The sequence below is a fragment of the Colletes latitarsis genome, chromosome 1, assembly GCF_051014445.1.
Source record: "Colletes latitarsis isolate SP2378_abdomen chromosome 1, iyColLati1, whole genome shotgun sequence".
NCBI lineage: Eukaryota > Metazoa > Arthropoda > Insecta > Hymenoptera > Colletidae > Colletes > Colletes latitarsis.
In genome coordinates this window covers 46752191-46780159 of record NC_135134.1, presented here as the reverse complement: position 1 = coordinate 46780159, position 27969 = coordinate 46752191, and the positions used below count along the sequence as shown (strand labels likewise).

The following is a 27969-nucleotide window of genomic DNA, read 5'->3' as shown; positions in this document are numbered from 1 at the left end:
ATTAAGAGAATTATAATACATTTAGAATTTAGTTGCTTAGGAATCTCACAAATTGTACAGTGTTTAATTTTGAATTTACAAGCTAAAATAACTAAAAGATTTGTGTAGAATAATTTTGGGATTATTTCAAAGGTTGAAGGACGTAGCTTTCGAAAATTCATATTCGCATCGCTCGTCAAGTTTTATTGTTGGAAAAAGTTAATTATTTTCCCTTTCAGGCGAGGCGTCGAGAGCAATCTCCGCTCTTGTACGCATTCGTCATACAGAAATTGGTGCGTCTCGTCCGCGGGGGCGTTTAAACTGTTACCTGGAGGGATGTTTCTAGGGGTAGAACTCGGCTCGCGAGACGCTTAAACGTTCCTCCCGTCCCGGCACGAACTTTAACGACCGTCCGTAATTCGTCCACCTGGAGTTGGACGACCGACGAACTCGTCGCGACGGTCGACATGCGTCGCGACGAGATCACGGGGCTCGAAGTTTCGAGATCTTGGGAGTCCTCGTTGTCCTGGCGTTCCGTATAATTGAGCATCGCGGCGAAAGTCCTTTCGCCACGGGGACCAGGGGGGTTTGGTGAATCCTTCGTCCCTTCGGAAGCGTAGAAGTTGACGACGGTGGTCCGAGCAGCTTTGTCGAAAGTTTTGTTCTCGAAGGGCAATGGTACGGAGTTTGGAGTCGTGGCGAAGATGGGGTGGGCAAGGTCGAACACGCGAAACCTGAGAAAAGTACAAGACACGTGCATTAGGAGGCGAATCTTGTGGATTAAAACAGTAGGGAAATCGATGGGCGCTGTAGACTGGGATTTAAACGATACTATTCCGGTTTAAAGTTTCTGAGAAAGAGAGGTTTAACACTGAACCTACAGACACTTCATGTGTACTTCATGTGTACCTATTCCTACTATTTTTCAATTAAATAACGAATTTATAATCGAGTTTTATCGCAGACTGGTCGTATAATCGATAGGAATCGCAGAAACTTTTTTAGGTAAATAGTGTCAAAGTAAATGTGAAATTAAACACAGAAGGCAGCATAAATTAGAATAGTTGATATGGGCAACGGATAGGGGATGAAATGCCCTTTAAAATGAGCGTTTGTACGAGTCGATAGCTTCATTAGTTCCGGAGATATAGCGATTTTAGTTTCAAGTCGATGCGGTGGCTAGTTTCGGAGATATAAGGGCGCGAAACGTTTGTTTACGTCAATAAACTCGCGCGCGCGTCAATAGTAAACAGTGCGTAGTAAATTCTTGGAAATACTACTACTTCCTGGTCACGCGACTGTCTCGACTCACGCGCGACAAGGAGGTCCACTACGACGCGTCAGACGGAGACAGAGATAGTCAAATTAAGAAAAATACCCTTTTACATAAATTACGATATCTCGAAAACGGAAAGTCGGATCGACAAAAACCAAAAGCCATTTTAAAGAGGAAGGTTTACCGCTTCTAACAGTGGTTCAATAATGATTAAAAAATCAGTAGTTTCGGAACTGCACGCGACTAAAGTTTTATGGTTTTTAATACGCGTTAATAGGCGTCGAGCGAGATCGTAGTCGAAAATTATCTTTTATATAAATTACGATATCTCGAAAACGGAAAGTCCGATCGACAAAAACCAAAAACCATTTTAAAGAGGAAGGTTCACCGCTTCCACCGATGGCTCAATAATAGATAAAACACTAGTAGTTTCGGAACTACGCGCGCCTAAAGTTTTAGTATTCTTAATACGTATTGATAGCCTTTTTTAAGACAGTGAAAATTGAAGATTCCCCATGTTCATATATTTCCTATTTACATTGGATGCTTTTTACGAAAAACTATATCATAAATTAGATCAGATGACCGGTCGTGGTAGGCAAGACTGACTACATATTTTTCTCAAAAAACAAACAGTAAGAATAGAAGTGAATATTGAGGAAATTCATTGTACATATACTGTAAGAAAAATTGTGAAGTTAAATGGCGCTAAAATAACATTGTATTTTATAAATTCTAAAGAAAATTTTAAAATCTGTCATTTGACCACTCGTGGTAGGTTTAGTGTTCCATATCAGCTATATTTAAAACGTCTCGTATTTATACTTTGACACATACAATAAATAAAATATACATCAGTTTCTCGACACAGATATTTTACAGTATATAAGAAATCATGACTCGCTGTAAAGTAAAGGTTGGACGATATTCTAGACGTATTTTCTGAAGCATGGCGTGAAGAATTACCTCGTAAGATTTTCTCGGGCCTGGCAGCGGGAAGAGAAGACGTTCGTTTGGGCGATAAAACGTCGTGAAGCGGGCGCGATATTTGACCAGAAAACCTGTTTGCCGGGCGACAATGGGTGAAATTACGGGTGATTAAACAGGAACGTAATATTCAAGAGCGCTCTTTCATCAGTGCGAGGGCAGAGGGTCTCGTTAAAGAACCTTTGTCGGGGGAGTTCTGGATGGGCAGAGACGGAGAAGGAGATCAGTGGCAGGCAAGAAAGACGGCTAAGTCTGAGGATACCGGCCGATTAGAGACCGTTGTGACAACCCCTAGTCCACCTTCTTATTGCATAGACCCGTTTCCACTCGTTCTACAGAGGATCCGGAGTCTCTTCTCCGACTTCGAGGCGAGTTTCGTTCTCTTTGAAGAGCCATGGCCGCGACCCTTCGTGACCCAACGGAGGGACCAGAGACGCGACAAAAAGGCCTGTGGTCCTTCGGTGGCACATTTCTGTTCGATTGGAAGGACCAAAGGACACGGAAAGGACCGAGGGACGCGCGGATTCGTTTAAATGAAGACGAAGGGACTCCCAGACGTGTCCTCTAAATCGTGAAATCACGGAATTCTTAGCTTTGCCTCCCGCCATGCTTCGTTTCTTCTTTGCTTGCGCTCGATGGTATTTGCTCCGGGCCAAACTACGGTCATCTTATGTCGATTAACTTGCAACCGTGCTCGCGCGAGTAGATTCTCTTAATTTCTTTACTACATCCAAGGAACGAAGATTCTTTTTAGCGAAATATATTTAATTTACTTGTGACAAAATTACGTTTGCATTTACAATAGTTGTAGACTCGACGAATATTGCTTTAAAACCACTGACAAATTCAATAAGGAAGAAATCGTGAACTCGATAAATAAAATTGCAGCAAAACATGCAAAAATCGTTCCTTAATTTTAATACTGTTTTCAACGTTTCCTAATGCGAACTACAAGAGGAAGGGAGAGGTTGGACCATAAATTTCAATCGCTTAGGCGCGTTACATGCCCGAGATCATTCTTTTCGCGCGACGTGTGCCCTTTACGCGTCGTTGGTTCGAGCAAACTGCGGACCTCGCGCTTCGTCATCCGGACAGGACGATCGGATGATTTTTCAACTCGTCAGACGTCGTCGCGAAACGTCGCCCGTGGGACCGACTAATATAATGTAACGAACGAAGAGAAACGAGCCGAGAAAAAAACGGAGAAGAGGGACTCTTTGTAAAGGACCGAACCAATACGAGGGGCCATGCGTAAGTTCTCGAAAACGATGTTGAATAGCTTTCGGGTAAGTTCGCTCTCGTGTCTTGTGCCTTTCTTCTCGTGAAACTTTAACGCGTTTACTCTGTTACCGGCTCGAGTACGATATATCTGCCCGCGCGAGGATGAAGATCCTTCTTTTCGACGTATTTCGAATTGGAGACCGTTCGTTCGTCATCGATCATGATTAGTCGGTAGCAGGTTCGTTCTCTTCGTTCTGTATTTCTTGGTTTGCCTCGGGACGCGTTTGGGAATTGCACTCCCTTATAATTATAATCCCTCGACCCTCGCGCGACAAACATTGGATGCTTTGTGCACCTAACAAATTTCACTGTTCGGTTTATATGTATTTTAAAAACGAATGTGCGTATGGAAATATTTATAAATAAAATTGATCAATCATCGCGTGTTTGAAAGTCGTAGAAATTTAATAATATTATATTATTGCAAGGTTTATGAAGTTCTTTCATTTGAAATATTTGGCTGTAAAGGACACACCGCGTCCAATGGAAATTTTTGTAGATGATTGTAGGGCTCGTGTTAAATTGTATAAATTGTATAAATTAATAACGGATATTTAAATTGTGAGAATTGGTTTGGTACAGCGACAGAATGAATGACATTACGCTGAGAGGATAACTGCTGGAGAAGATCGTTCGTCGATTCTAGTTTTCTTTCCGGATTATCCGACAAATCTTCTCGAGAGGCAAGTCGTGTAAATATTTTGAAGAATCCGCTGGTGTTTACTTTGCGGCGTAGCGGGCTAATGCGCCGAGAAATTTCCCGGCACTTGTAATTCTTTCATTTTCTACTCCTCCGTAATATTTCTTTCGATGAACAGTACGTGCACGTACAGGTACTATAATAAATTTATTCATAGCAGTTCAACGTGGTAATTGTTCCCATTGTTACATTAAATATTCAGATAGGTTTCATTAATTTATTTCGGAGACGTAACTGTTTTGAAAATAAACAAAACATCGATACTTTACTTTTGTAAGTAGTTAAAATTGTGAGAAATATGATTGTAAGAACGAATTTAGCCCTTTTAAAATAGTTGAGAGTTTTAGAATCGACGAAGAATAGAATAAAGTTACAAAGAATTAAATCTAGACTGCTCGAAACGAAATATAGTCATAATGGAGCAAAAGTTCTTGGTTTCAACGATTGTACTTATTATGATTTCGTCGATTATCAGACAAGATGTGAAACGCGATTGCAGTGATCGGGCTAACAATGCGACTGGATTTTAAGATTCCGATCAGATTTCATTGTGTGGCGTAGTTTAGGTATCTGGATTCAGATGCAAATTAGCCGGCGAGCCGCTAGATTTACAGTTTACTAACGAGCGTTTAGGGATTCCGTACAGGCATCAGCGTCAGGACCCTTAGCTATTCAAGTTGCAACCCTTCCAAGTTAGGGGTTAATTGTGTCATCGTGATCGATCTGTTTGCATGATTCAGCTATTTTCTAACTTAATCCTCTTCGAAAATCTGTTACGACAACCTATATACCGAAGTTCTGAAGCTTAATTAAAGAATAAAATTAACTGTACCGCAATATTAAAACCATAAGAAGACTCGTGAATATTTTATAACACCAATATTGGTCGAAACGTCAGAACATACGCGTCTAAGATCGATATCGTTTACAGAGTTATAATATTTTAATTTCAAATTTTTCTAGGAACTTTATCGTTTTAATTTCCAGGGGGGGAATATTAAGCGCGATGCTGTACATTCCTTCCATCGATTAAATCGAAAGATTCTCAAGAACAGCAGAAGTATGCGTTACATGAGATTTATGGAGCGTTCAACACGATGTTTTACAGCCTCTGTCTCGCGTGATATTACGCTCGGTAAATAGCTCCGAGCATTTCACGGTCTCATGGAACACGTTCTCTGCATAGTTAGACACCGGAATGGAATCATCCATTCCGCTGCTCAATCATAGTTTTATGAAACTCCCGCCACGGGCTAGCAGACTCTCGTGATTTACGTTGAATTCATATCAAATTTAGTGTTATAGTTTCATACCTGAACAATGTTACGTACTCGTATAATTTTAGTAGCGATCCAAACTATTCCGATGAATGCTGTATTGCTTGTGGCATATAATATTCGTATTTAATGTCCAATTTCTGACAGGGAACCAGCCACCATTATTATTGCTACAAATTCCATCTCACTTTATTTCCAAACTGTTGGTAGAATCTTAGAAGTAACAGAATCTCTAAAAAAAGGAGTCCAAATTTCGTCTATCAATTATAGTAATTTTGTTTAATAAAACGAAAATTCAAAGATTTCGAGGAACTAGAAAATTCTTTATTAAGTCAATAAAGGAGTCGATTTTTCATTCGAACAAATAATATCCTTTAACACGATTTACCACTATGATACTAGAAAAATTAATTCTCAAATTAAGACGTCGAGGGAAATAAATTTGAATGGAATTTGTGAATTTTAACAAGGTTACAAAAATAAGTAGTGAAACAAATTTCAGGTTACATAGCTTACAATGGTCTAAAATCAAAATTTTACTTTTGCAGAATATTATACGGTTTTGATCTGGCAGTGAAGTGTTAATTCTTGCTCAGTGGACTTCCATTTCGATCCAAACTGGTTACTTCGCATTAATAAATAATAACAATAATAGCAATGAATTTGTAAATAAAGAATTTAAAGACAAAATAAGGGAGAAATTTAAGAAACATGCGATACATTTACTAATGTTTCTTTCGCGACACTTGCATAGAAAAGAATTAAGCGAGAGATCGTCGCGCGGATACACAGTACGAGACGATAATTCACGCGAAAACGGGTGGGTGTACGAGGGGCGAGGGGGTGGGTGGTGGTAAACGCGAATGACCAGTTCGAAAGTCGTAGGTAAATCGCGAGAAGGGGGCTCGACCGTTTCCCCGGGGCAAATTTCCGATTTATTCAAGCCCGCTCCCGAATACTTGGGAGCCCATAAAGAGAATGAATGGGATTGTGGCGGTTGCAGCGATGCTTAGGGCTGCTTTAGGGGTTCATGAAATACGTGGCCGCTACCCTCTTTAGGCTTTCGCTCTCTCTGTTCCCCCCCTCCTTCCTCTGTCTTCGGTTCTTTTCAACGCTGTCCTCTATTTTATTAGTCCTGATTTTCTCTTTTGTCGATGGCGTTCCTTTTTCTCTCGGTAGTTTCTCCCGCAGGTATCGTTACGCGTCGTTTGGTTCGTGAACGCGTCGCTGTTTATTCGATCGTCCCTGTCTAGCTTCCTGTTCGTTTAATTCCCTCTTCAACGCGTTCCCCCCCTACGAATCGAAACTCTTCTCTCCGCGGGGGCGGCCAGCGATATTACCATGAATTTACATAGCCCGGCTCCGAACTCGGAACATATTGCGCCGCTTTGATTTATGTGAAACATTTGCTAAATATTCCCGGCTTAATCTCGGCCGCGCGGAATGCCTTTCTGTAACGAGAACGCGTCGTTGCGTCCTCCTTCGACGAAATCGGCGAGGGTTCGATGGGCCTCGAAGGGGGATCGCGATTTTACCCTCCTCTGAGCTTTCGTTACCTTTTTTCTCTGTTTTGCTAGCCGATGAACGGGCATTAGTGCTTGTATATTGGCTGTTACTCGAGAACATCGCGAACTAGACTCGCTATCGTCGCTGTTTTTACGTTGAACGATTTCATTTCTCGACTGAGAAATTATTTATGATTTTCATTTCCTTCGAGATAACATTGTCGCAAGAACCTTTGTTCATTATTCGAATTTGTTTTACCCAGTTAAGAAACAGAATTTTATGAATTTTTGAATCTAGTCGAAGAACCCAATTTTTAAAGCTGTAATTCCTTGGGCTACTTTGGTTCGGGTTCGTTAAAAAATAAACGAGAAGCGGTTCCGGGATTATAATTGTCACGGCGGCGCAATAATTTCCATTCTACCCAGGAAGTTCCAAGTGCCGCAATTTTTCCGGGCTTTTAATAATTTCTAACGAAGGAACTCCTATTGTTTCGGGGTAGAAAAGGGTCGAGTAACGCGGACACTTCATAAATGTCGGCGCTGGAGAACTCGACCGGACAAGAGAGGCTTGGAAAATTTATGCTGGCCCCCCCCCCCCCCCCCCGAAGATTTATGGGAAAGCAAATCACTTTCGTGGATGTCAGCGGCGCGAGAAGAATCTATTAAGCGCGGTTCGTACGTTCGAGGCTCGATGATTTATCATCCGGTCTCTATTAAATTCAGCTGCATTTGCATGGGACGATAAAAACAGACTGAAACGCGCGAAAGTACAAGTATCGTGGAGCGGGAACGCGGGGCTTTCGGATAAAGATTAGACCGAAATGAACGTGGAACGAGAATTAGGGCGACTCCGAATTTTTCATTGTCGCGCTTACAAAAGTTATTGGTCTCCGTGATCCAGTTAAGCGTATTGTTCCCCTCCGTCGATAATTATATGAATAAATTACCTCTCTGGCTCTGTGCCTTCGATGTTTCATTACGTAGAATATTTCGGGTATTAGGATTACGCTTTGATCGAGCATTCCTATTGTGAATTTGAAAAAGATTCGTGACTTTGTATTATTATTTGATAATGTTTAGAGTATCGTGCGTGTAATCTTTGTGGTTGGTATTTTTAATTTTTTATAAATTGTGCGAGGAAATATATAAAACATGTACAGTTATTCTCACTCGTATTCGCTATAAATGAAAAATTGCTTATTTATAGTTAATCACCATTATAGAGTACGAATACGAGTGAAAATATGTAATATAGTTTGTGATTGGTGTCTGAACATGTTGACTCCCAAAAGTACAAAAGGTCGATTCTTTCGACCCGAAAGAATAATTGGAACACCTTGGATTTAATTCTTTGACGTACGATTTAATTGTAAGTAATTTTTCAAAGATATACTACTTCGTTTCGTTTAAATTCGCGCATACAATGCTCAGAAAAAGTAACAGGCTTGTTTTACGAATATTTTGCAAATATAGTAATATAAGAGCGTTAATTTTAATATATTAGACTTCATCGAGGGTGTGACGAAGTCACACGATGACTTCATCAGACTTGACTTAAAATAAATAATAGGTTAACGAACAACACTTTGACCCTTAAATAAATATAAAATGAATAGAAATAGCAAATGTTGGAGGTTGAGAAAGCGAAACTCGGAGAGTGTATACTGTTAGGAATATTGCATGGAAGGATGGCGAGATGCATCGTGCGTCACTAACGCTTTCGAGCAGCTATGATTTGAAATGGCGAAACGCTACTCTTCGACTGCAGGGTATTTGGCGGTTTCTCCAGATTCCATTGACCGTCCCAGTACGACGGCCAGTCGGCCTAGTTCGCATTTGGCTTCCTCCTCCTCTGAGAAAGGGAAGTATTTCTGTTCCCTGCTAGGGGTAGACGCTTACCCCGAAGCCAGCCAAGTTTAGGAAACACTATGCCACTTAGCATCGGTTTCGTGATTTAAAAAGGACACGCGATATCGTTTTCCCCTTCGCGGAAAGATGATTCGTAGTCCTTTCGTCGAAATTTCCGCTTTCGAGGACGGCGTTTCAACGATTCTTGCGAAATGTGACGCAAAACGTTCGTTACGTTAAATATTTATTAAAATTGTAGCGTACGAAGTGCAATTTTATGCAGATAATTGAATCCTATATTTTTATCGAAGTTAAGGGTGATTGCGTGTCTTTATGCAAATTCGTATTTTTATTAATAGAATTAATGAAATGGGAGCTTTGTAGCCTCAAGTTCTAAATATAATAATTCGTATCTTACTTCGAGTATTTCTTATATACAGGGTGTTCGGCCACCCCTGAGAAAAATTTTAATGGGGGATTCTAGAGGCCAAAATAAGACGAAAATCAAGAATACCAATTTGTTGATGGCAATTAAATTCAAAAATTTCAAATCATTCTGGAAAAATTATTTTCGGTTGCAGGGGTCAATTATAATCATTTTTGGTGAATACATATACTTCCGAAATCCTATCCACTTTCGAGAAAAAAATTCGAGTAAGTGCTGAAAGTTTTGGGTGAAAAAAAGACTTTCGAATAGTCTTGGAAAAATTATTTTTAGTTGCAGGGGTCAATTGCAAGCATTTTTGGTCAACAGACATACCCTCGAAATCCTACTCAGTTTCGAGAAAAAAATTCATCACCGAAAATTTCATGTCTGACCATAGCGTCGATATGTTTCACTGAAATTTCATGCGTATCTTTAAAACATCATAACTTCTGAACGGATTGAATGATTTTAATGTTTAAAAAAGCAAACTACGCGTATTTTGGCGGAGAACATGTACAAATCGCAAAAATATTCGGAAAGTGGGTCCTTGACCTCGCAAAATGAGAAAAATCCCATAAAAATGGTCCAATTTTCAAACAGCCATAACTCCTACAATTGTGAATATATTTCAATAAAACTTTTTTTCTGAAGTAGAGCTCATGGGTACCTACAAAAAAGTATTAGACAACTTTTCTGTAAGGCGTCAAACAAAATCACTAAAAATGAAAAACGAATTTTTAAGAAAAATCGATAGGGTGCTTAAATTTTTCGACGAAAAAAAAAATTTTTAATTAATTCTAAAAAAATTATTTTCGGTTGCGGAGGTTAATTGCAATCATTTTTGGTGAATAGACATACCTCCGAAATCTTGCGCAATTTTGAGAAAAAAATTCAGTACGGTCGGAACTGTAAACGTTAATAACTGTTTAACGGAGCCTTCATCAACAAATTGGTATTCTTGATTTTCGTTTTATTTTGACCTCTAGAATCCTCTTTTAAAATTTTTCCCAGGAGTGTACGAACACCCTGTATTTGCACGTTAAGTGCATTACGTAGTTTTTCTAAAAATGAAAATTTCCCATTAATGCATAAACATCTGCATAATTTATATTCCACCAAGAAGAATCACAGTTTCATAACATTCCTAAGACTCTCGAGAATTTCTGCATTTACGTAACCTATCGACAATTCACAGATACTGGATTCCCATACTTAAACTCACAAGACTCGTAAATATCACTTGCTAGCAATTTATATCAAATTTTATCGATATCATCGGAAAACCTTTTAATCTAACTTTCAACGCGAAGGCTTTCAATAAAAACACGTGCAATCAGTATCCATGAATCTATTATTAAACGTGATTGCTAGTACATAATTTTCATTTTTTGTACATATAAAAATGATTTGAGGATCCACCGCCTCTCGGGAAGCTCCCCAAAGCCCGCAAAAGGACACGAACTCTATTAATTTTCGTCTGGTACCTGACTGGCCCGTGTCATCTCGCGTACGTTTATCCCCGACAGCATCGATCATTAAGCTCCTCTCCCGTCTTTTCCGTTCGCGTCGTTCCCGATCTTCTCCCCCATTATCCCGAAGTCGCGCGACAACGCGTTGATATCGGCCGGTCCCGGCCATTTCCGTTTTCGTTCGAACCTCCTGGCCCCGGCGCTTAGCCTCGCGCCACCCTCGGTCGCTCGTCTTTTTTTCTTCTCCTCCCGTTTTGTTTCGTACTCCACTTCACATATTCATACGGCGCTCTTTGCTTACAATAAATGCGAACCATTTGCATGTAGGGAACAGGAACCCCTACTCCGCGCGTCTCCCTCCTTCGCCGATAGGTTGGGTGGCCCCGGTGTCTCCCTGGGGCGCTCGGTTCGGCCACCCCTCCACGGCTCGACTCCAGCGCGATAAGCCGCCCCCGGGGATCCGCGATTGTCTCGATTTATATGCATGCACAGACGTAGGTGGTGGGCCGTGGCTGCTGCCTCCGACTGCGGGGGGGGGGAGGTACACTGTCGTGCCGGAATGGGTTGGGGAAGACAAGGGTGCAGGGGGGTGGGACGGATGGAGTAGATGCGACCGTCGATAGATCGATTCTCCGGCAGACAGTAAATATCGCTGATGAGCCGGTCCGGTCGTCGACGATTGGGACTTAGGGCCGGGGGTTTCGAGGGGCTGGGGGTGGGGTGCTTACCCTGCGATTTGTCGAGTGGCAGGAATCCTCTCGCGCTACTCAGCGTCGACGTTGCCTCGATGCAGGGTGGTACGCCCCCGCACCCTCGAATCGCCAGTCTTTATCCAACGTTCGACCATTCTTTATACCCGGCGATTTTTGTTTTTACCGGCTCTCCGCCATCGGAGATTTTCGCGACTCGGGGGCGGTTGCAGTGCCTTGGGAGGCTGTAGGGGGATTAACGCGGTGTCTCTTCTCTTTTTTTCCTTTTCGCCCCGGGGAAATTATTGCGAACGAGGGACTTCCCGCGCGCGCAGAAACGCGCCGCAGCGATTATCCGATTTTATTCGGAAATGCTTTTTTAATGACCGTCCCGAGCGGCGCGTCCGTTTCATCCCGGGTGGCAATTGCGAGTTGGCGTGCGCGTTCGAGATGATTGACCGAGTAATTCATTTTTGGAGTCTGTTTCCGTGGGGCGATTTCTATGTCGTGAGCTCGGTAAGATTACGCTGCAGAATTTTTTTTTGGGGGGGGGGGGCGTTTGAAATCGGGTACAGAAGTTTGATGATTCTTAAGAGGAACACGTGATTCGTAAGATGAATGTTTATATCTTTAGAAACCAGGGGGATCCCCCTTGGAGCCCAGCGAAGCGTGAAGGACGACTCGAAACACGATACGAGATGGGGCTTTTTTTTTCGTTCGCTCTCACTCGTCTTTTTCTTTGGTCGTATAAATATCTGCTGGTGTCGATTTTCATCTTTGTTGTGTATACGAAAGATGAGCATAATACGTGCTAATCGCGGACAGTGGAAATTTTTATGAGCTGCAAAAATAGACAGGTATTCTTTGGCCAAAGTGCATAATAATTTCAAAAACTAGACACTACGTAGAACCGAATGCATGATAGGGTGGCTTATAAATTTGAATGTTATAGAACATGTTAAGAATCATTACTATATTTTGTTAAATTTGTAATTTTTACATTCTTTGAGAAGGGAGAAATTAATTTTATTGCTTCATATTCGTAGCATGTAGAATCGTTTCCCTTTTTGTTTATACTACAGCTATGTAGTCACGCAGTGTTTGAAAGTGTGCTCTCCGTGGAAATTTTTAATGAAATTGGGAGAAATAAAAATGTTGGATTAACGATTTGAATTATGAAAAGGTGTCCAAATGTATTGTTACGAAAGTGGTCCCAGAAAATTGTACTTACTTGAAAATTCAGTTTGTTATTATTTTGCAGTTATTTTAAACATTGTTAGTCGTGAACGTTTCTGAGGAATATATGATCGAAGCATCGGTCATCAGCGACCACCATAGTATTTAACACGCTAATGGAACGTACCACGAGAATACGATCTAATACTGGTTCTCTAAACTACTGGTTCTTTGCTTGCAGATATCCCTGTGCGACGATTATAGTCTGCCAGTGGACTTCGTGAACAAAAGACGTCCTGTGAGTGCTGCTACCGCAACTTCCACTGTGCAGTGGGCACTACCCAGTCCTACCGTCGAAAACGTAAGTATGAGTCGCTTCGATTTACGCTTGTTGAGGCGTGAATTATGGGAAATTCTGACCGTTCGAATTTTGAACATAGGTATCATAGTTCATTGTCTCGAGACAATCGTTCACGAGACGCCGAGAAACGTGGCTCTTTTGAGCCTTGGCGCTCATAAGTTGCTCTTTATTTATGTGTCTGAGTTAGCTTTAACGACGGCGTGTCAACTTTGAGGGTTCGTATCTGGCGAGTGATTTTTGGAATATAAGAAAATATAGGTTCAAATTTGTATTATTGAAATTAACAGAGCTTCTCAAAGGCATCGTTAATCGAATCGTGATCCGACCTTCTCGATATATTGTCCCTTTCATGCAATGGGAAAATTAAACTGTATATTTTTAAACGAAGTGTTAAAATATAAACGAATGCAAAATGAATATTGAACGAACAAAATTTATTTGGGGAAAATACAGATATCAAAAACATAGTCAAGGTATTCGTATTAGTAAATCACATATTTTCTCGTCAAATTTCTCATCGTGACGGTTCTTTTTATCGCAAAAAATTCCACGACCAACAATTTACCCATCGATTCCATCTTCATTAGTCAATATACCCAGTCCCAGAATATCATCTCCAATAATTTAATAATTGTCTCTAAATATAAGAATCGGTTTCAATATACGTCGAACCGTACGTTTTCCATGAAAAATTTCAATGAACGCGTTCGAATTAGAAGTTCCGTCGCGCGTCTCCGTAACGTGTCCCTAATCTTAATTCGACCGCGATTAGTATAACCCCTCGTCTTCGGCGTCGTTTGCCACAGCATCGGCTCCAGGACTCGTCCTGCCTGTTAACGACAGTATTGATATTTTCTCCTGGCTGGCGGCCGAAGAATCGGCTGAAGGGAGAAATATAATTACGGTGGTGACAAAATACCCCGTGGGCACGGTGGCGCGGAGGGTGCAGAAGGGGTGGAAGACCCGTTCCGCGGAACGAGCGAACGGAAGGACGAAGGGAAGCGTGCGAGCAGGGAGAGGGGGGGAAACGAAACGGGGAAACGACGAGGTGGGAGACCGGTGACTTCCGGCGGTGCTTATAATTGTTCCAGCACTCAGTTTCTGGTGCCTCGGATCGCCCCGGGCGCGACGCCTAAATGCTTCTGCAGTTGAAATACCAGCTCACCTTGACTATGTTTCCTGGTGTCCTCGAAAGCGCGGTTGGAAACGTCACACTTCGCGCATTTACCCGCTGCTGGCTCTCTCCTCACGGTGACTCCGTACTCCCGGAATCTAGGTTCATCTCGTCCCGGTTAGTAATTTTTCGCCGGCGGTAAATTAGGTCCGCTCAAGGCGGAACCGTCGCTGGAAATCCGAATATACACGGCCAAACCTGGGGAAAATTATAATGGGAGATTCTGGAGGTCAGAATAAGACGAAAATCAAGGATACTAATTTGTCGATTGAGGCTTCGTTAAAATTTTATAGAAACATTTCCGCCCACAGAGTATATTTTCGGTAAAGAATTTTTTTCTCGGAAGTGCGTAGGATTTCGGGGGTATGTGTATTGGCCAAAAATGATTGTCATTGACCCGCTCAATCAAAAATAATTTTTCCAGAAAGATTTGAAACTTTTTGAAATTTCAGGGGAATCGGAATGTCAGGGTCAGACATATTTTCGGTAAGGAATTTTTTTCTCGAAAGTGAGTAGGATTTCGGGGGTATGTATAATGACCAAAAGTGATTGTAATCGACCCGTGCAACTGAAAATAATTTTTTAGAACGATTTGAAATCTTTTAATTTAATTTTTTAGTAACCTTTTAACGAAGCATCAATCAACAAATTGATATTCTTGATTTTCGTCTTATTTTGACCTCTAGAGTCACCAATTAAAGTTTTTATTAGGGGTGGCCGAACACCCTGTATAATATACACGATTCTAACGCGAGGAATGGCAGCTCAGCCGAAAAAAACAAATTAAATTTTTCTCGTGACAACTACGGTGACCTGGTTTAATTATTTCGGATCCAAACTTATGCAAGCTTTTTCTAATTATTTCTTTGTATCGTGTATCCCCTTGACGCTCATATTTTTCGGGTTGACCAAGAATGATCTTGTTAAGTTAATGATTTTGTTAAGTACAATTTAAAGAACAAATATTGTCATTCCTGAAGTCGTTAGATTAAACAAATACTTTTGAAGGCAGACTCGGGCATGAGCGTTAAAGGGTTGAAAGCTTCGTGGAACGTTTAATTTCAATTCCAGCTTTATTTTGACTTTGTTCAACCCGCAGCAGGACGTATCGGTTGCAATTCGTCAATGAAGAAAAAGATTATGGTAGTTGCAGGGAAAGTCGTAAAAAAGTGGCGGAGGAAAGAAACGTGGAAGGGTGGGGTGGGACACCTGGGAGCATCGAACAAAAGTTTCCTTCGCCTCGTTGTCACCGACGAAAGTGCTCCTCGCAGCAGCGTCGCTGAAGGGGGCGAGTAAGGGCGACAAAGAGAGGAAGCGGGTACCACTTGATTCAAGAGGGTGAATCGTTATGACTCTCGCTCGTAAGCCCTACTTAATACTTTGGCGCTTTATTTTATGCGTGAGGTCGGGCACGGCTGTGGGTCGCATTTATCACTGTAACAAAGAGCCACGCTGCGACAAAGTTCGAGCGTGGGCGCGTGCGAGGACGCCTATAGCGTCGGAAATTCGCGACCTCGGTTCCTGAAAGTGAAACGAGGATTTATGGCCGTCTAAACAGGCCGGAGACTTCGCGGTATTCTTAATGGGGGGGAGGGGAAAAAAATAGTGAATTGCTCGATATTATACGACCGGTGATTATAAATATTTAATGGGACAAATATGATTTAAATATGGACGTGTATATGGAATATTTCTTGTCTCTATGGAGGAATTATATGACTGTGAAGATAAGTAAAATTAGGGTTGAAACGGTTGGAAAATATTATCATCGTATTGAGCAACAGTCTTTTACTTCTCAGTCTATTGATATTGAAATTTGTTTTATGGGAATTACAAATAAATCAACGACAAAAGTGTATGGTAATAGTATTCTAGGGTTGCTCGAAGTATGCATTAAATTAAATTATTTGTACGATGTATTTTTGGGAGAAACAAAGATCTAAAATGAATGTGTACAGTATCGAATAATTTTTGTTTACGCAGTATTGGAAAAGCTGACTAAATCATTTGACTAGTAATAATATACTCAGAATATTAATAAAGCGTAAAAAACTAAGAAATTTGAGATTGTTAAATCGAGTTAAAACAGTTATAATTATTTTAAATAAATAGGCTTCTGCGGAAGACGTGTTTTCGATTTTCGTAGAAAATGTTATTTTATACAATAAAAGGAATCATCGAGGCGCGTGTAAAATTTTATTAGAGCTCTGTATTGATCCACCGGGGAAATTTATTTTCTGATCGGTCACCTTTTCACCTTAAAAAGTTTGCCCCGAAGAATAGACTGCAGACATCGAAGACGAGAAACTGGAGAATGTATTAAACGAATTCCTTTTCAATATTTTGTAATTTTTTTAACAGAAATGAACTTACGGAAAATTCTTGCAAAAGTCATGCAGGAGTTTACGAATTCTCTGTCGTGCTTGGATCTGTTTTTACACGAACGTAACAAGTTTGATAATTAGTGAGTCTTCCTAGGTTTTAATTTCAGTAGGGTGCTCCTCGAGAAAGTTACCATTACTGCGGGGCTAATTTTCGTATTCTCCGTTCTGCGTATCGTGTTTGGAGTATCGGGTGGATTCCCATTTCCCAAAGTTTGCAGTCTAAGCTCCCGTACCAGCGAAATTCGTCTGTTCTTAGGGACGCGACATTATGCAAGAACACGGAATTTCTGAAGGTTGCGAACGATGCCTCATTTCTGACTCAGCACGCGAAGCGTATTATAAGAACAGCCGAAGAGCAGCCTGCCATTTATTGATTTCGTCGATTTCGTTTGCTCGCAAAAATGGCTACAATTTCACTCATTCTAAATTATAAAAAAAATTTCATTTACTTAAAAAATGATAATTTATTAATTCGAAGAGCAATCTTATTACTTATTGTATTGCACAATCAAAAACAGCGTTTCAAACAAAGTCCATGGTTCTTGATTTAAAATTAAAGACAAAGAATGGTCAAATTAAACAGAGGAAAATTTGGAGAGATAATTAAAATAAGAAGAGTGAATCAAGAAAATTAAAAAAAGTAACGTATGCGTATTTCCAGTTCAAAAACCGAATTTTTCCTTTTTTGTTATCGTCAGTAGAAGTAAATGTAAAATATTGGAGAGTATAAAAAATGTTACGTGTCAGAAATAAAATGGCAAAAGGTAAACTCTAACCCAGAGTGTAATACGATAAATAATGCTTTTAAAACCAACAAATTCGTTTTAAATTCATTTTGTTAATCCGACGTGTAGAGAGACTAGCAATGGTACAACGTTTACGGATTTTGTAGAGTGCAGTAATACCACGCAATATCCTGAACGCATCATAGCGAAAGTCACGCGTGCGATAAAGTAACGAGATTACGCAGTAGCCAATAATCGCGGTTAATTATAATGCAGCGGTCGAATAAACGGATTAAAGTCCGACAAACCGGGTAGGATTATTGGTGGAGCGTTAATAGTGTTGTTCTTGTTGACTAATGCAACCAGTGACAACGCCGTTTGAAATTAACTGGGGAAGCAGATTAGTAGACAAATGCGCGTCGTTCCGTATCAAATATCGGGGAAATCTGCTTATTTTTGCAGATAGTGTAAATTCAGTAAAATTGATTTTTCTGTTAAAAAAAATAATATCAGATTAATCCACAAGTTCGTTTCTCATTACATTTTCGATGGAATCAATTTTTCATTGACGTTCAATCAATCTTGATCTACGTAACCACTGGTTTATATACCCTCATGGAAAACATCGATATTCGTTAAATGGCCGATAATCGAGCAATTTTTCTTTATAATCGTGGAAATTATCGCGATAAAATTCATTTCGCGCAAAGAAATATTGCTTCAGATACATATAAATTGCGAAGCTAATTATCGAAATCCCATTAATTTCAGTGCAACGTGGAAAAGAGAATTTCGGAACGTTCGTTCGTACTCGCCGTTAAGTATTAAATACGAACCGAAAATTTAATAAGCAATCTCATTAATAACTTTTGTTGGCAATATTTGTTTCATCGTGCGTAACCCAAAGATCAAGATAGAGGATTTTCTAGAAAAGGATAGATGAGTTGTCAGACCAAACTCTGACAGACATAAGGAGAAATAGAGACGAGTATTTATGGCAAATTAGATTTTTATTTTGGTATTCTACGATCGACGTTCCATCCGTCTGTCTTCTACTTCAACAGACGCCTGACAACGTCGATGTCGCGCAAACAAAAATATTTGAGAGATCAATACACACTGCTCATCAATCTATGGATAATGACGTGTCGTTTCTAGAGAATCGACTATCACAAATAAAGTAAATTGATGGAATAGTACAGTTACAGAAATCGTAAAACGTGTCTTCCAGTAATTTAAATGTAGAAGTCACCGAAATTGGTGAAATTGGTTATTCTTTACAAGAAAATTTTTTAAGTGCATTATTTCACATCCTAAATTACATACAATTTTTTTTATTATATATAATAAATAAGATGCTTTTTCCAGTGCAAAGGGGAAGGAAAAAAATAAAAATAATTTTATAACGAGTATTCATATAGCACCAAATTTTTAACTATGTTTTCTTAATAAATGTTAATTTTTGTGGAATTGCTTAATGAAAACACTTTGGATAGGACTTAAAATTAAAAATCCTTATTACAATATATCTGGTGTATAGTACAGTAGAAAAATTCGTCACCTTTGTCGATGAAGTGCAAAAGCTTGCGTCAAGTCGTTAAAAAGAAATCAGACGTCGCACCATACGGCGCGTTTCGCGGTAGTTTATGATTCCACAATCGCGCCATATGGTACGCTCCGCAGCCAAGGGGTTAAACAGGGTTTAATCGCGTTCGAGTACCAAGGTTTGAAGATCCATTTCTACCCTACACTTTCTCCAAAATCGAGTACTTTCTACATTCTCAGACTTTGGATACATTTTAATTCACATTCTTTCTTACATTTAGATTTGGATCACAATCCTTCTTATTTCTATTTATTGCACAACCTTTTTTGTCGCGTTTCTTTACATTCATGGTTACTAAACGCTCCTCATCGATCGTGTCCTCATTGCAAACACGTGTCGTATTCATGGCACGAAACCATACATTTTATTTTACATTTAGTTTTGGATCACAATTCTTCTCATCTATATTTATTGCACAACCTCTTTATCCCTTTTCTTTATATTCGTGGTTTCTAAACGCTTCTCGAACCTCATCCCAAACTCGTTAATTTCTCATTCATCGATCGTGTGTCTCAAACGTTTGCAAACACGTGTCTGACTACCCTATTTTGGTGCCCATCTCGACGCATCAGTAAACATCGTCGGTCTTCGCGACTCACGGACAAGCGATACGGGCGTGTTTGCTCATCTAAGACGAATCCGTGGCACCGTCATTGAATTTGCAACAGTCGATCGAGCCGGTTTCCTGCGAACGGTCGTCCCGCTTCTTCCGTCTGAAACTCGCCCCCGTAATTTCCGTATAAACATCCACGAATTTATCTGTTCCAATGAGAAGAACGACGGAGGGGGAGTACGGCGTTAGCCAGGAGGCAATCGCCTCCATGTTCGAAACAGCCCCCGGGGGCACGACGCTCAACTTTGGCAGGAGAATTCCAATTTTGGGCTCTTTCAATTTAAGGCTACTTGTCTTCCTCGTCGTCTTCTCGTCCGTCTTCTGCCCCGAGACGTTGGCCTCCGTCTGCCGTCATTTCAATCCGTCTCTCCTTTTCTTTACCTTCGAGCCAACTCCTCGATTTGTGATACAACCCCCTGCGCCACGACGACGGACGGGGGTTACCGTCGCCATTGATCAGACGCCCGCGTTCCCCCTCCTCCCTCCCTGTTGCGTTTCGTTTCCACGGACTCTCGGGGCCCCCAGGCTATCGTTATTACTTTTATTATCGTTATCGTCATTAATATCGAGGGTTACGCGAACCTTCGTTGGCGAAATTCAACGGTTTCCCTTCGATCGTCGCTCGAACGCGTCTTATTACCTGCTTCTTCGGCGCTGTTACGTCCAAGGGATGATTTTGTGGCGACAAATTATTAAACAACACAAGTTTCACATTTATTCCACCAGCAGAAGAGAAGGACGTTTAAAAAGCAGAGGGTGGAAAGATTCTACTATTTACTAAACTTTTCATAATCACAGCATTCCTGAGCGTCTCGTTAACCCCTTGGCGTACGATTTAATTCCAAATAATTCGTCAAACGTACACCATTTAATTTTCTTTAAATTTGTTCGTACAAGGAACGACCACGAAAAAGAACAGATTTGTTTTACAAAGTATTAAAAACAATTTCAATGAGATCTCTTTACTATTATAGGAGTTGTGGCCGTTTGAAAATTGGATCAGTTTTAGGGGGTTTTCTCACTTTACGGTGTCAAGGAATAACTTTTTCAATATTGTTAGTATTTCTACATATTCTCCACTAAAATACGCGTTGTTTGCCGCTTGAAATATTAAAATCTTCCAATCCGTTCAAAAGTTATAATATTTTAAAGATACACATGAAATTTCAGTGAAACATGTCAATGGTTTGGTCAGTCATGAAATTTTCGGTAATGAATTTTTTTCTAGAAACTGCATAGGATTTGGGAGGTATGTCTATTCACCAAAAATGCTTGTAATTGACTCTTGCAACTGCAAGTAATTTTTTCAGAATGATTTGAAATTTTTTTAATTCAATTTTGTTAATAACTTCTTAACAAAGCCTCAGTTAAGAAATTGATATTCTTCTTATGATTTTCGTCTTATTTTGGCCTCTAGAATCTCTCATCAAAATTTTCCCCAGCGATGGCCGAACACCCTGTATAAGACTTGATGACGAGTAAGTAGCCTCATTATTGTGAAACTTGATTATGTGTCTTGATTAAGGAAGAAATTCGGAGACGAGTTTAAGCGATTTATAGGTTAATATTTTACTCGACCGTCGGATTTTAATTATCGTACTTCAGCCAACGAACGAAGCGACCGAGACAGGAAACGATACGCGGCGCGTATAAGGTCGTTTTCTCTGGAGGTAACGATCATTCGGGGGGCTAAAAATGTTTATCCGTGCAGCCGTGGCCAAGGCATTACCGCAATTGGCTGCGTTCAGAGCTGGGAATTGCGTTGAGGTAACGTGTCGCGTGCTTAGTCGAAGAAACCCCCTGCAATAACCCTTGCTGATGGCATCCCCCGGAGGGACGAAGCTGGACGTTGTTAGGCGCGCACGAGCGCCAAGCGGCCGACTCGCTGCCAAATTAGTATTGTTACCGAGTCAATAATTTGTACCGTCCACGCGGCTGTTGTTTGTTTTCCACTCGCACGAGTCTCATTTCCAAGTTCTTTTTCCATCCGAATCGCGAGCCCTTCGGCTGTTTACGAAAACATACCTTCGAGCTGAATAATATGCCTTCCGTTTATTGCCTCGCTTTCCAGGAATCTCACTTTTATTTACGAGGATTATCGATTTACAATTTACTCGAGAGACGAAAAATATTTGATAACGTATCTTTTTATTATTTAGTTTCGTGGTTAGTTGGTTTCGTGATTTGGACCCGTTTGGAAAAATCAGAATTATTCACGATAGTTCGAGTCGCGTTTAATCGCGTTTGGATATCAGTTCTCTGTCCATTTAGGCTCGCAGTTTTCGTTGACGTCAGGCGTAATGTTTGCAATTTTCCTAGTAAACAATACGCGGCGTTCCAGGGGGCTTTTAGCCGCAGAGCTTCCAGATCGTAACGGAAGGAAACAATTTCTGCTCTGTTTTCAGGCGGAAGTCGAAGTTGTGGAACAGTATAGCGACCCCAGGGATAGTAAGAACAAGGCGTACGTCGAACCAGGAGCGGATACGTCTCTGCCGACGATTTACAGCAAAGTAAATCGCAACTATTGCCGACCTTACACGGGTAAGTGGTACATAACTTTCGTAGTGTGTCACTGGCGCATGTGACTTGAGAGTAGCTTAGCCAGCACTTAGAATTCGCTGCAACGGGCCTCGATCCCGCGAAGGTTACGTTAGAGTTCGTGAAATCTGACGGAAAAACGAACGAAAGATTTATTAGGGGGTGAAAAGGGTTAGAAATTTTCATAAATCAAGAAAACTGTTCGCGTTGCGGAAACATTTTCCAGACAGCCCGAAAGATTCGAACAATACGTTCATCCACGAAGTTCTTTTGCCCATCTCCTGCAGCTCATAAATCTTTGTCACCTTCTCTGGTTACGGCAGATCCCCCGTCTGCAAAGATTACGTCCAACGGGAGCTTCATCCTTAATTAAGCCTTCGATTCAGTTCTTTTTAAAGGCTAGAGATTTTAATGAAAAATTGAGAGAAAATCCAAATTTGAATGCTTGTGTCACGCGGATGCAATTATAGTGACAAGCTCAGCGTAATGGGGATGATAGTTCCTAAGATTGTTTGCAAAATATTTCAGACGATGTCCAAAAAGTGAATCAGTACTGGACAGCAGCGACGAAACGGATGACTTTATACCAAACGTGAACACACGGTTGGCCAACGATAAATCACGATACATTTATGCAAATCCTAACACGCGTAGGAGGGCAACGACTCGTAAATTCCTAATGAACGGATTAAATTCATCGGGCTATCAAGTAGACGATTGGTCACGGTATTATAATAAATAAACGTTAACAGGCCGGCTGTAAATCACAGATTTAGCCTGGCGTCTGGATGATAGCCACCGCGCAATTTCTGGCTCTGCTTATCGATTGGCCCGCGTTCCTCTCTGCTCGACTTTCTGCCAACCGACCGTCGCGCTTCTTTTCCCTTCTGTTCCGGAATCCTTTCTCACCGAGTGGCTGATCGTATATAATGCGGCCGTGAGTAAATATCACGGTGCAGATGATTGCGCAAATGTCGGAGCCAAAGATTCACCCGAAAGTATTGATCGTTTCCGCAGCGAAACTGTTGTCGCGTGCACTGTCGCGATAGCAACAGTTATCGAAACTCGACTTATTAAAGGCAGTGTCACGGTATTCGCTGAGTTCCATCGATTGCGAGCGTACAAAACACTTTTCAAACCTGCTAACAAAGAGCGTCGACTGGCTGCAATATTCCAATTTTTGCGAGCGTAAAATTCCTGGAAATACGTACGTTTCGTTTAATGGCACCATTTTATGGCTGGGAGAGTGAAACGATGCTTCAAAGTGGAGGATTCGAAGGTTATTGAGTCGAATAGTTCGAAAATAAAGATAGGAAGAAAGAGGACCTAAAGATAGAGGTTGAAACGTCAGTTCTTACGAAATGTATTCAAATTTTAATTTATTTTCAATTAAATAAACAATCTATAATCCAGTTTTATCGTACACCGATTGTATTATCAATAGGAGTTGCAGAAACTTTTTTAGGTAAATAGTGTCAAAGTAAATGTGAAAATAAACATAGAAGACAGCATAAATAGTAATAGTAATTATGCTCATCGGATAGGGGATGAAATACCCTTTAAAATGAGCGTTCGTACGAGTCGATAGCTCTATTAGTTCCGGAGATATAGCGATTTTAGTTTCAAGTTGATGCGGTGGCTAGTTTCGGAGATATAAGAGTCCGAAGTTTGTTTACGTTTCGTAGTGCGCTCGCGCGAGTTCATTCATTTCGCGCGCGTAGATAGTAGACAGTGCGTAGTAAATTCTTGGAAATACTACGCCCGAAACTAGGTCACGAGAGTCACGTCTCACGTGCGACAAGGAGGTACGACGCGACGCGTCAGACGAAGACAGAGATAGTCAAATTAAGAAAAATTACCTTTTACATAAATTGCGATATCTCGAAAACGGAAAGTCGGATCGACAAAAACCAAAAACCATTTTAAAGAGGAAGGTTTACCGCCGCTAACAATGCATCAATAATTAATAAAACACTAGTAGTTTCGGAACTGCACGAGTCTAAAGTTTTATGATTTTTAATACGCGTTGATAGGCATCGAGCGAGATCGTAGTCGAAAATTACCTTTTATATAAATTACGATATCTCGAAAACGGAAAGTCGGATCGACAAAAACCAAAAACCATTTTAAAGAGGAAGGTTTACCGCCGCTAACAATGCCTCAATAATTAATAAAACACTAGTAGTTTCGGAACTGCACGCGTTTAAAGTTTTATGATTTTTAATACGCGTTGATAGGCATCGTGCGAGATCATAGTCGAAAATTACCTTTTATATAAATTACGAAATCTCGAAAACGAAAAGTCGGATCGACAAAAACCAAAAACCATTTTAAAGAGGAAGGTTTACCGCCGCTAACAATGCCTCAATAATTAATAAAACACTAGTAGTTTCGGAACTGCACGCGTCTAAAGTTTTATGATTTTTAATATGCGTTAATAGGCATCGAGCGAGATCGTAGTCGAAAATTACCTTTTACATAAATTACGATATCTCGAAAACGGAAAGTCGGATCGACAAAAACCAAAAGCCATTTTAAAGGGGAAGCTTCACCGCTACCAACAGTGGTCCAATTATTAATAAAACGCTAGTAGTTTAGGAACTACGCGCGTCGAAAGTTTTAGTATTTTTAATACGCGTTAATAAGCTTTTCTTAGACAGAGAGTGGAATTTTAAAAATTACCCTTTCGCATAAATTGCAATATCTCGAAAACGAGTGTGGGAAGTGACACTACAATTTAAATAATATTCTTTGAACAATTCTACACACTATAAAACAGTAACAAGGAATTTACACGCTGTTTATAATTTTATGTTATATTACGGGATTAGTAGTTAACAGATCATTTCTCGATAAGAATTTTGCAAGTACAACCATGTCCTTGGTGCATTGATTAATTTCATGGTTCGTAGTATAAAATTCGAAAAGATAAAAATTGGCGCTTCTACAAGGCGATGCAGCTAAACTCGTTAGTGACGCTGACTCAGCAAGCCTTACCTTAGAAACAACTAGATTTCGATCGACTTTAGAGTACTTAAGGCAAGACTTCATTAGCAAGCTAACGATCTTGTCGACGGTCATCTAGCGACGGATATAGGAAATGGAAAAAGCCCACAATTTGAAGGCAAAATATATTACTGGCAGTTCGTATGCATAATTCAGAAAGTATTATTATTGTCTCCTTAATGGTTTAAGGGTATTCTTTTCGTACTGATTTTTAGAATAACTGTCAATTATGATCCCTGATATTATTACATGCATTCAAGTGCTACTTATGAGTTGTAACTTTTAAATGAAATTTACGTTCCGTGACAAAGTATTTTTCCTACAATATTTTTGATCACAATATATATAGAAGATAAAAATTAACTCTGTAAAGAATAATATAACTCAGACGAGAATGTTGGAAGCAGTTCACGGCGACACAATAATTCGAACGTCAATCTGTACCCCGAAAGGGGATCTGGATTTGGACGCGAACCGCGATGAAATCTATTTCTGATATCTAGCAGGATGCAGCCGTATAAATCACCTAGCCAGTTCCATTTCGAGTTTCCAACCACCGACGATATTACGAGTATTTCTCTGTCCACGTCACAATTTTCAATTTCCACCGTGTTCATTTTTTTTCCTCTGCGTTCGTATAAAAGTTCGAGTTTACCAAGCTCGAATCGCGATCGTGACTTATATTTGCAATTCGCTGCCTGGCGATTATATCTTGCACATTTATCGAGAAATTAATGACTAGATATAACGGTATCGTATCGGATAGGAGCTTCAGACCTCCTATTGTCTCTCGCCTCTATTTGTACGAGAAAGTTACAGGCGTAGCCTCGAGTAACTTGAACATTGAAACTTGCAAATACCATGAACTTGAAATTCACCGAGGATACTGTTACAGTTTATGGACGTTGAAGGCACTGTAGATCGTATTTCCTAGGCAGAATAATATTTATTTTGTTATTATGTACAGGTCGTTTTCTCTCGAGTATTTCTTAAAATTGATAGAAACGTTCAAGACTCTGTGGATCGTATTTCCTAGACAGAATAATATTTATTTTGTTATTATGTACAGGTCGTTTTTGGACTCTCGAGTATTTCTTACGAAAATAGAAGCGTTGCGTTCACTCGACATCGATTCCCGCCAACGAGCTCGAAATTGACCTGTCGTCGAAGTATGCGGACCGATAGGCCATAAGTTCCGGATTATAGAGTTAACAGAAATTCCCGCGCCAAGCCGCAAATTAATGTGGCGAACCCCCGGCGATACGGCCGATACTCCGATGTACGAATTATCGAGGCAACAACTCAGTTAACGCAGAGTAAGAGAGGCGGAAGAGCCCCTCGATAATTGAACGACGCGCACGGGTTTCGCCCGGGGATGGCCGCGGATTAATCGAACGTTTTCGAAACGGTGGGGAACGCGTATCTTGTCGGACACGATGTCGCGGAAAAAGCGTGCTCGCGTCGGGAATAAACGTCAGCTGGTTGAATTCCACTCGACCGAGAGTCGCGTGCTGTTGCTTCGCGAAAGTTTCGCGAACGAACGGCAACAGATGTGCCTCCTACGCGGACCTACATTATCAGAATATCGACCCCTAGTCGACGACGACGAAAGACAAAAGAAAAGCTTCGCGAGACGAACCGTTCTATCCTATCGAGGCGTCCCGTAACTCTTATTATTTCATTTCGCGTTACTTTTACGTCGAAAAATCCGGCCTCGAGTTGCATTCAGTCTTTAATTTTTATTTTTTCCTGCAGTATACATATATACGATCTTTGTTAGTAGTGTGGGATTTAACGAAGAGAATTGCATTTGGAACAAATGTAGATATGATATAATTTGAAACACACCAAGCACACAATCTTTTTACACAAATTAATATCATATGAGAATCACGTCTGTCTTTCACAAGTTATCCATTCTTTCTCGAACGGAACACTTTCAACCATTTTGCACGTAAATTAACATTGAATAAAACTACAGTGCGGCACAAATATTCAATACAAATCTCCTACAGTAGTATCAAAAGATACGATTTTAGCGATGAAATTAATGCAACCTGTACGAAATTGTATTCTGATGATTGAAAGTATGAAAATATAAAGCACGTAGTTGTTACATTCGAGAAGTGTAAAATGCCAAAATCGTGGGTGTTAAATTTCGAGGGAGAGAGATTTCGTAAATTCAGCGACACGTAGGTGTTAGGTGTGACGTTAGATACGAAGATGACCATATATGGTAGCACACGCCTACCTCTTCGACATCCAATCCAATCAATAAAACTATTAGACCCAACCGAACGGTCACGCTCCAATCAAAGTTCGACTAGCAAATATCGCCACAAACGCCTGAAACTTGCATCCGTACTTCAGTCTCGTTTGACTCGTTCGATGTATAAAGAGTTATCGTAAAATCATTTCAGGCTTCTCTATATTGCAAAGTGAACTTTATCATTTTTTAATACGCGAGATGATTAAAATAACGAGTGTTTTTCGCGTAAATTTGTGACATCTGTCGAATCATTTAAAATGCGATGCTATGTTAGATACAAAATTGTTTAAAATTCAGTGTTGTCGCGTGGAAATAAAGTTAGCGAGACGCGTGAACGCGCCAATACTTTACCAGGCGGTCTTTTACCCGGCCAAAAACTAATTTTCCAACCTGAAACTATCGTTTTCGCCCCCACGGGGAAAACTTGTAATCGCATTTTCTCCGTTTTTGTCCATAACCCATTTATACCTTGATTTTGGTCGCAGTTTCTGATTGAATTTTGCTAACCGATAACTTTGAAAGCAATTTTGAACGAATTATAAATGCACTGTGTAAAACCTACTAGCAACGTCATATACTTTTGTAAGTATTATTATTATTAACGGGCATAAATCCTTTAGTACGAAAGATGCAATATGTAAGGAACTACAAATGTAGATTTTACTACAAATGTAGATTT

The 27969-nt window shown here is 40.4% G+C and overlaps 1 protein-coding gene across 3 annotated transcripts in view; it reads left to right on the top strand.

Moving 5' to 3' along the window:
* The window catches only part of Hwt (SH2 domain-containing adapter heavyweight), a 159363-nt gene that overhangs the window by 81363 nt on the left and 50031 nt on the right, over positions 1–27969 (top strand). For 2 of the 3 annotated variants that reach the window (XM_076762489.1, XM_076762498.1), the window contains 2 exons: positions 12856–12975; positions 21883–22018. The gene's annotated coding sequence lies outside the window, so the exon portion shown is untranslated. The remainder of the gene's footprint in view (positions 1–12855; positions 12976–21882; positions 22019–27969) is intronic. The other variant, XM_076762506.1, reaches the window with a different exon arrangement.